General features: G+C 38.3%; 1 long non-coding RNA gene across 1 annotated transcript; it reads right to left on the minus strand.

The window, feature by feature from the left end:
* Positions 1-3,439: 3,439 nt before the first annotated feature.
* LOC113462932 (uncharacterized) lies at positions 3,440-9,979 on the minus strand. Its single transcript, XR_003386287.3, has 3 exons — positions 9,619-9,979; positions 5,385-5,640; positions 3,440-5,030 (listed from the first exon to the last, which is right to left on the minus strand). It is a non-coding gene; the product is annotated as an uncharacterized LOC113462932 (long non-coding RNA).
* Between the last annotated feature and the right edge of the window lie 681 nt (positions 9,980-10,660).

Consider the following 10,660-nt stretch of genomic DNA (forward strand, 5'->3'; position numbering starts at 1 on the left):
AACATGGAACATAAAGAAAAAAAAACATATAGAAATATAACAATGAAGAAAAAGGATAAAGTCATGTTGTTAAGAGTTACTACTATAATTTCACCTTCGAAAGGCAAAGGTGGTTACCACTAAGGTGGTAGCCCAGTGGGAGCGTGACCTTACTTCCAACCAAGTGATTCCGAGTTCGAAACGCACAGGCGTCTATTAAATTGTGGAGACCGGATGCTTCCTACTTGAACACGGGGTCTGGAAGGGCGTATTGCTCTGCTGGTAGCCTTGGTGGTGCCAAGTGTGACGTACTCACATGTGATATTCGTGCCGGAGCCCAGAGGAGTAACCGAGCCGGGTCTACAGGTGGGGAGAGTATGAGTAAAACTGGCCGGCGTGCCCAACACACAGTCATTTCTGCCCGCATCGAACATTCTCCTGACGGGGTGGGGGCCCAGTAGGGGCTGCTACGCGGGGGTGGGCTTGTCCCTTCCTCCCCCCTTCCCTTTTTTTTCAGCAAAAAAAAAAAAAAAGGCAAAGGTGGTTAACTTGTAAAAAAATGAGATAAACCTTATTATGGCTTCAATAGGTCTTGAATCTATCTTAAGCTCAAGATTCTTAGGGGAGTGCTCATTCACAAAATTCACCCTTAAAAATTACCTGATAGCATAAGGTCCACATTAAAAAAACAAAATTAATGTATAATAAAATGTTTCACTGTAACTAAAAGAGTTTTCTAACCCATTCAATTTCAGATGGTGAAGCAGTCTGGTCATCATATTACATCATATCTTCTCAAATCCATGGTTTAAAAGAGCAGAGGGCATAATCAACCTTTAGGAGCGATGTTATGAAAACACTCTTTAGATTATATGGGGCAAGATCATGCTGTTTTCAGGGGATATAAGAGTCAGTTTAACTCAATCTATATAATGTGTATCACAGACATCCACATGCAGAGATCATGCTTCACTGCTTAAGTTAGGGGCTAAACGAGTATATGATACTGCAGTAGTTGACATAGTTGGATATTTTGCTGATCAACCACTGATATGTTCTTCGTAGTTTTGAAGCAAAATTATTAGTTCCTGACTTCCTTAAGTAATGTTTATCTCTCTTTTTAATATGTTAGTGCTGCTATGCTAATGATCTGATATTCTCAACCTCAATTAGGGATGCCCCTCTGCTGCTTGTGATGTAATGTGAATATTAGGAGAAAAACCAGAAGAGGAGAATGACATGAATTCACAGGGTTTAGTAGAAGGATAGAATTGTGGGGTGAAAAGAAAGAATAATCACCTGTGCCATGTCGGTATAATTTAATATGAATATTTTCATATTCTGCTATTGGATTTACTCTGATAAAACAGTAGGACTGGAACCAGACTTGATTCCGAGACATGATTGGCACAGTTCTTCATGTTAAGAGTATTGATGATATGTTCAGTATACAAAATAGTTAATGATAATCACCATGTTAATTCTTCCAGTATAGAATTAGTTTAGGTTTCTGAGGGAAATCTAAGGCTAATCGTGAGGTTCATTTGTTGAGAGGTTTTATAGATGCAAAAGCAACTACTTCTAGAAAGCCAATTTGTAAGCAGTTTATGTTATCTCCATCTGGTTGATCATTTTGTTAATTGGCGATCACATGAAAAGGTGCATTCATATCTCACAAAGCCAAACTAGTAACTGAATGTAAACTTTTCATTGCTCTGAAATTTTTCTTCTTTGCTTTTGTAACGAGGTGCACCTAAGCTTGGTTTATTTCTTTCGTCCAACGAACAAGATGTCTGGATCCATATTGGGGTGGTTGCTGCTCCCAGAGACATTACATGGCCAGAAGTTGCAGGACTAGGGAGAAAAACCAGCCACCAGCAGATGTAACATTGATCATCCTTTTTTGCAGGGAAAAAAGAGGGTTTTGCTAAGATTTTTGCTCTGTTCTTTAGATGAACTGCAGGCCATACTTGTCACCACCTTTAAACTACCAGGTGCAGGAAACGTAGATCAACGAATGCGGCAGTAGAGGAGCAGCCTCAGGACTTCATTATGATGCATGACATTGGAAACCTTTAAAAAAAAAATAGAAAGGATCGTATTATTAATCAGTGTTGGCCCTCTTGAAAGGAACGTGGCAAGGAATTAGTATTGGTGGAGTCAGTTGTGTCCTTTGGTTCATCGGAGGTCCATACATTACTATGATTCTTTGGCATCAATAGTGGATAAATATGGTTGCTCAGAAAAAAAAAAGGGATAAATTTGCATGCAGATGCTAATATACTATCCATCTTATTGCACAGATGAACTACCACGGCGAGTTAATTATTAGAATTGATGTTCTCTGTTCCATCAAATGGTAGCCATATCACTACCGGGGAGCGTACCCTGTGAAATGGAGTCACAATCTAATTCAACTGCTGCAACCCAGAGCATATATTATTTCTTCTGCAGATTTAACTAATTAGTTGAAATATTAGCAAACAGGTGTATATTTTTGAGAGAGCCTGTGGATGGAAAATTAACATCTCCTGCGATGTTTTTTTTTTTTTTTGATGTAAATCTCCTGCGATGTAGATGGTCTTAATGGCTTGGTAACACAGGTCTACACAGGTCTTGTACGCAATAAACGAAAGATTAATTTACACCATCTCTGTGCTTAGGAATATTTAACAGAAGATAAGCTAAAAACGATTTTATACGGGATTGAAGCAATTAAGACCAGCAGATTGCTACTCATAGAACATGAAATCTAGGCATTACCCTTGAAAAGGCTTATGATAAATTATGCGTGGGGCTCCTCATTACTTGACTACTAATTGCTGAAGAAGCGAAAAAGCTATTACAAAATGTTTTAAAATCGGGTTTTGACTTCCAGAAGGAATTGAGAAAAGACATGAAAAGAGATTGCAGATCCATAAACCGTTCCAAGATATCTAGGATGAGGTTCTTTGCCCGTAATAGCCTGGCCTAATCAGGATGTCCTACGCTTGACCTTTCTACTGACATTTGCCAAAGCAGGTCAATCATGGGCTAAACTGCTTAACAGTCTGAATAAGCCCAGACTAAATGAACCCAACCATCAGATTGCTGTTCAGATACAATAAAGACTACTTTGAATACCTCCTGAAACTTTTTGAGTGAGTGAGAGAGAGAGAGAGCACAAACAACCTTTCTTTTCCATTTAGCATCCCCTTTGGAACCAGAAACAAAACCTAATAAATTATCTTATCCCTGAATACCCGACCTTTTTTCCCCTTAACCAATCACCTTTTAAGAAAAAGAAACAAAGGGGCCCACTTGGTATTGCCGTCGTTTTCTGTTTTCATTTTCAAAATCCAAGAAGAGATCACCTAGACTAAGCATCATCATAAAACCTTTTTGTTTTTCCAAAAAAAAATTTAGGAAATCTTTGGTTTTTCGAAGCAAAGATTTAATGCTTTCAAAAATTCAGAAAATAGAAGCAAAGGATAATAGAAATTCTGTCCAAATGCTATCTTCAATATCAATTTTCATGTGATATTTTACTGATTCGCATAGAAACAACAATGTAGAAAAAAGCAACGTTGCTGAGCCTGCTCCAAACTGAATAATTATCTTATTCCAGAATTCTCTTTTGATTGACGAACAAACAATCAAGGGAAAGTGATCTGATATCATATCCATCCACCTTGAGTTTGTAAGGTCACATAAACCTGCAGCCAATTTGAAGTCATATTGATAGATCCACTGAATATGAGACTCAATATTCAGAATTCAGAAATGCTGCGATCTGCAATCACAGAACCAGCAAGGCAGCCTTGTGCTTCATGCTAATTAGCATACTTTTTAGGGCTTAAATCGGACTCAACTTCGGAACTGCAGATTCTGTTTCTTGATTCTGGCTGAGCAAATTGAATCACTGGATCACCCATTTTGGCCAAACCTAATCCAGAACAGTTCTCAATGTATATGGTTAAACCACCAAATGCTTATAAGCCTGTCATGGAGAAACAGTGAGGGTTTGGAGATTCACTTGTAGCCTGATGGTGAGAGACCATTATGATATCTTTAGAGAAAGACTGCATATAGGCGAAATTGTACTTGGATCTAGAGGCTTGTGTCCACCTGCCCAATTTATCTAGAAGATGGTGTAGAGTCGTTTTCCAACTAGGGATGTTCTAACTAAATGAGGGATGAACAAACCACCAGCCTGCCCTTGTTGTGAGATGAAGAAGTCTGTCGCTCATGTCCTCTTCCAATGTGGGAGAGCGATGTGGATATAAAGGCTCTGGAGTTGCTTTAGTCGATGACTCCTATTAAGGCAGTCCTTGCATATCTAAGGGGTAGCATCAGTGCATCGTCTACCAAATATTCCGACATTATAAGTACTTATGTTGTTTATCAAATTTGGCTAGCCAGAAATGCTCGAACTTTTGAAGATAACATTCAACCGCCAATATTCATTTTGGAGAAAGCTTTAGTATAGGCCGCTGAGATCACCCACTCACATATTGTTGGAGAGCCTATGACAACTTGGAATACTCGGAACTCCTTCTCAACTCTTGTAGCAACCCAGATGGTGTTCATCACTTGGGAGATCCCACCCTAAATTTTCCTCAAAGTCAACTTTGACGACAGTGTAGTTAATGGTGGCAGTAGAAGCGGAGTAGAATTTGTGATCAGAGACTGGAATTATAAGCTCATAGCGACTGATGAGAGTCCAATCTTTGATACCTCTTCCTGAAGCAAAATTGAGGGCGGCTTGAGCAGGCGTTAGCTATACGTGGCAAGTCCTAAGAGCCGATTTTATTTATATTGAGGGCACCTCTATCACGGTGATTGGATGGATCCAGAAACAAGCGGAGAGGATCGGTACCCACCCTCTTTTTGCATGACATTTGGAGACTGGCAAGAGAGAGCACTTCATTCTTCGCAAGGCACATCTAGCATGAGGTGAATTTGGCTGCAAATTGGATAGCCTCCTTTGTCACTGAGCATTCTAGTAAGATACCATAGACCAACTTGATGTCAACTTTGATGGCCCTTCATACTAGAACAGTGTGGAATGCCTGCCTTAGCGCACACAAAAAAAAATTATTAGCAGCTTTTGGAGGATTAATTGCAAAGCATGAATTTTTGTGAAACACTACATTAAATGAGATGCACATCAAGCCATAAGTCCCTAAGAGGAAAACTTTCATCCACAACTACTATGAAATGCATCATTTCCACCGTAGATAGCTGCCATCAACAATGAAAAGAACATCCAACATATATCTTAAAGACATTAAATATACAAATAAATAAACTTTCTCGTAATATATAAATGAAGGATCGGTTACCACTAATGTCTGTAACTACATGTCCATGTGTTGTTCCTACTAAATTTTCAAGCTCCTTAAAACTTATCAACTTATCATTACCTGGAAGGGGAAAATAACTACTATTGAGCTCATGTGGGTCACCTCGAGATTATGTTTTCTCCCCACTTGACGGGAAATTGGGTACTTAGATATCATGTTCCTTTCTTCTAATTCCAGTACCCCTTCTCTCCTTTTAGATGGAGAAAAAGAATGACAGCTTCAATAAGAAAGCCTTACTTGGTTGATTAGCCCATTCCTTGAACGCCCTAGCATTTGCCTGTGTTCTCTGTCCCAGTATTTGCATTGCACCTGGATCCTGCAGGAGAGAAGAGTTGCATAACTGCTGCATTAATTAGGTAAAAGTATTCATGCTCAGTCATCAAGCAGAAACAGATGCTAATAGCTAGCATGTTGTTGTGTTGCCATCAAATCAGACCAATACAGAGAATAATAGATAAATCCTTGTAGTTTTATAGGAATTCTTTTAAAGTCAGTGTGAATTTTTTTAAAGTCAATGTGTGCTTATTCTTTCTGAAATCTATGTCTACAATGAACATGATGGATGAGACAATGTATTTGAACTCAACAGTGCAGCCCAGGGGTGATACTGCTTTGTCCATTGTGTGGTGAAGTGCCTGAATTAAGTATAACATTTCTTTGTAAAGGTGTTTTGTTTCTTTATACTTTTTTTACAGGAAGTTGTAGCAGCCATATCTCCAAATAAACCCCCATATACAAGCTGATGATCAAATCTGTGTCAAGAAGAACAATTCAGAGCTCTCTTCCCCTGGATGATTAATGATTGCCAACATATTGAGTGGTTTATCAACTATTAGCTGCATCATGTAGCTTAATGCAATCCCATAATAGCAAAATTACAACCACTGTCAGCCTACGTTGCAACCAGACAAAAACTAAATAGAAATATTTGATTGTTGTCACTGGCATATAGCATATTTCTTATGTTCCTTGACATCAAGCTCGTATTCTAGGTTGGTGCTACCATTCGGGCAAGGATCTGCCTAAATCTATGAAAATTTTTGCATAAGCAAGTTAAGGCTGGGCATCACATGAAATTGACTCATCTGAAGGAGCAGAGGAGGATGCCGCAACTGATGGACCATGACACAAGGAAGTTAGAGTGGTAAATTAAGCAGTATGACTCAGATGCTTTCAGATTGTTGTCAACATGGTGTGCAAAATACTGTTTCCTGAACTCTCTTTCATGCGTGAGCATAGCTCATATCAATATAAGTTTTTGTCAATAACTAATTTTTAATGCTTTTCATCTTTACAGCATTTGCTTTTTCTGAACAGGATATCTTCTGAAAACTTTAACCATGCAGGTTCAAAGAAAAGCAGAGAAACACCAAAATTATTAAGCTCCTTGGAATCAAAACAATTTTCATCCTTATAATAAATAAATGGGCATTTCCAGAATAAGTTAAATCCTGTAAGTCCAAATAGGCACTTAGAGGCTTATGTAGCTTTTGCATGGGGTTATAGGATCTCTAGTCCATGGGAGTGGGTGTTCTGTTTTAAGGAGACTTCGCACTGACCTGCATGAATCTCTTTTCTAGGTCAGGTTTTGTTGGACCATCAATGCTAAAATTGGAAACTTTACAAATGCCATGATCTTCCTTCTTACTTTCACTTCTCTCTAAATAATGAATATTTACCGGTCTTGTTTCTCATATTGAATGTCAAGCTATCAAATTCAAAATAGGATAGAATTTGCGGAAATTTAGGAAGAAATGACCACTATAGAGGCCATTATGAAAATATAACAAAGAAAGAACAATTCCTCCTTGGATTCAGATGCAACGTTTAGAATCATCCTTCCCAGATGGTGGCGAATATCTGTTTGTGTTCATTTTCCTCAATTCATTTCCTTCATTTTTCAATGAGCTGGTCGTGGTTAGTTCTCAGGCATCAAAGTACAGGTTCTAGGAATTTGAGCAACTTGATGCTGGTCCTCGATACAGTTACCGTGTAGAAAGTTTGAGCAACTTGATGCTTACAGTGATAAAGCTAAGCATGGTAGAACGTGACCCTTGTCTGCTGTTAGGATGATGTAGAATGAATGAGAAGATCTAACAAAGACTTTGTGACAGGTTTGTTGTTTGCTTGGTGGTCAAATCAATTCAAGTGTATCGGTATCCCTATATGTTTCAATATTCATGCATCAAGCTTGCAATATTGACTTCAAAAAGAACACACAACACCATGTCATGTGTCATTAATCATAGACATGCTTGACTTTTCCCTTATCCAAACAATAAACTATAGTCTAATAATCAATTCCAAGGCAGTTTTAAAACATCCAAGGATATCACATTTCATGAATCATCTCGAAGATGCATGTTAACAGCTGCCAAATGCTATGGCCCGCATGGGAGCTTCTATACAACAAAAAAGTGTATGGACAAAACAGTCTTTAGCTGATTTAGATGTTAGGTTGAATCAGATTGGTAGTAGTCTTTTTTTATCATCGTTCTACGCCTATGGGGCCTTAGTAGTGCAGGAAACTGCCATCAGGAGGGAAAAAATGCTCAATACTATGTTAAAAAATATATATTTTATGAAGTACCTTAACTACAAAATAGTCATGCAAAACTACATTATGTTGTACATTTTGAATTCAAACTAGTTCAAATTCTGCCTTCAGACCATAACGTTATAACCTTTCCCATTTGATGACCTTTTCTCGGTTTTTGGGAATGTTATTGGCTCTAAAGCTTTGTCACCAAATTGTATCTGGCATGCTGGAGATATAGATTTGGGCATGTCATTAAGTTGCACGTGTGAATGCCCCAGGACTTCAATAGAACCTATTTTGAATCCCAGACTTTATTTGTTAGATGCTCATATGATGTGACAGCCAACGTTAGAAAGTTTCCTGGATGATAGCATAATTGAGAGGATTAAACTACAAAGAATACACATGAAAATTTGATGGTTTTTTCCTTTACAGCAGAGGATTAAAGAAGTGAAATGTAGCATCTTGTGACATTTTATATTGGACTCCACTATAGTACAGTACCATAAAAGACCAAAGCAAATAAAACTTATGAGAGAATTACTTGGGAAGAGATCATGCAGTAGCTTTTATAATGCTATGCATGTGTATGGTAGAACAAGGCCCCTAGTTTGATCTTACCTAAGTTTCACCGATGTTATCATTTTATAATTTCTTGATGGATCCTATAAAGTTTTAGTTGCACTCTTGCTCCCTTTTACAAAAAAGAAACTTTTTATTTAGGTTTCAAGTGTTATTAGAACTTTATTTAGGTCCCCATCTTATCCCGAGAGCCTTACATATAATCAAGCTTTGAGAAAGCTAAGCCCATGTTTTCCAATAGACTTTGCTCACTCCTTATACAATTATATGTATAATTTTTTTTACTCCAAAAGTTTAGTGATATTCAATTGACAGGGGCATCAGATGCCAGAGGCTTTCATTAAGTAAAATGAAGCCAGATAGAATAAAGTTGTCAAAACTTGCCAAAATGAAACAGGATGCTGGAATGAGTATTCGATTACTCCAGCTCCCATTTGGCCTTTTTGGAAAGAAACAGCTTCAGCTTTGTCTACATCAGATGTTTTAAGTGAAACCACTTAGCTTTGTACCAAATGTACAAATACAGACGCATAATTCAAGAAAGCATTAATCCTGACAGGTTTTATTCAAAACTTATGTTTGTGATTATGCATGCATGCAACTATGCACATTTACAATTCGCACGAACGCTACAATATCCACTTTATACTGCTAAATAATCATTACTAGTAAACATAATTCAAAAAACTCTTTGCATAATTTTCATATTCGTCATTCATGCTTTCAGAATAACAAATTCGAGATTTATGCATCATGGCATTCAAATCATTTGGACCCGACAGACATTACAGGATGTTAATTCCTCTCGGTGGCACTAACAAATCTCTCTCTCAGAGGACAAGGAAAAGTTTCGATCTGATTTGAACCTTTCTATTCTTTTTTCAAGAACCAAAATAAAATAGGTTGAAGTCCCTGATCGGACTACGAAGTTCGTCAAATCATTTGGACCCGACAGACATTACAGGATGTTAATTCCTCTCGGTGGCACTAACAAATCTCTCTCTCAGAGGACAAGGAAAAGTTTCGATCTGATTTGAACCTTTCTATTCTTTTTTCAAGAACCAAAATAAAATAGGTTGAAGTCCCTGATCGGACTACGAAGTTCGCTTAGAAATCGATCAGAAACCCCAAAAACAAAGCAATTTCTTGGTTATAGACAAGATGGCAGCATACCTTCAAACAAATCCGACCGGCATCCACCTCAAGAAAACAAAACGAACTCTTAAGAAAAAAACCGAAAACTTAGGCATAGAGACTTGAATTCCAGCTCCCGCGCAACAAAGAATAGAGCACCACGTCTCCCCTTTTGATATCCCGGAACGAATTCAGCCACTTCCCACCGGAAATCCTCATCCAAAACCAGGGTCCGCCCTGACTAGGCTTAGGGTTTGGGAAGAGGAAGAGAGCCGGGAAGCTCGGAGATGAGGCACTCGTAAGGCCCGAACCGGACTTAGGGCTCCAAGAAAGCAATGGTCGGTTCCCGGGTTTCTTTCCTGCGATCTCTATAAACTCGGAGCTCCGCCTGATTGCATCTGGTGGCGGGATGCACGGTGGGAGTATTTAAGGTGTTAAATGGGCCCGGCAACTCGATTTTTGATGGGCTCTAGAGTGGGCCATAATCTGAGTGGTCCAAGGCCTCCGCAGTGTCTGGAGCTCTGCTTAGCTTAATTCAACGCAACGCACATTACCATTCTTCTTCTTGTTTAAAGTTAGCGGTAATGATTCTGCTAACATAATCCAAAACTATTTATCATAATTTAGGATCTCATCTAAAAAGGCTAGCTACAAAATATTATTTGGATTTTTTTTGCCCTGTATAAGTATCGAAGATCTAAACACATGCCTACATAGCTCCTCATACACTTCATTCATTTAAGCCTGAATGCTAGGTTAAGAATCTAAATCTATTCAAATATAACCTCAGATACTATGATCGACTAATGGTCAGCCCTTCATGAACGTGTGTTGTATTGTCCTCTAATCCACATATGTCATAGGCCGGGTTAGCTTTGATAACATCTATCACAACCTAAGACTTTATCCAAAAAAGCTAGCCGAAAGCTGTTATTTGAGTTTCTTGGCCCTGTATAAGTATCAAAGATCTACCCAGTATATAACCAATATAAGACTAAACACATGCCCATATAGATTCTCACACTATTTCAATTTGACAATCCTAATTTCTTGATTTTTCAAAAATTTGGTTTGCAACACC

The sequence above is a fragment of the Phoenix dactylifera genome, chromosome 12 (assembly GCF_051530095.1).
Source record: "Phoenix dactylifera cultivar Ajwa chromosome 12, Ajwa_hap1_PhDact_Kaust_v1.1, whole genome shotgun sequence".
Classification (NCBI taxonomy): domain Eukaryota; kingdom Viridiplantae; phylum Streptophyta; class Magnoliopsida; order Arecales; family Arecaceae; genus Phoenix; species Phoenix dactylifera.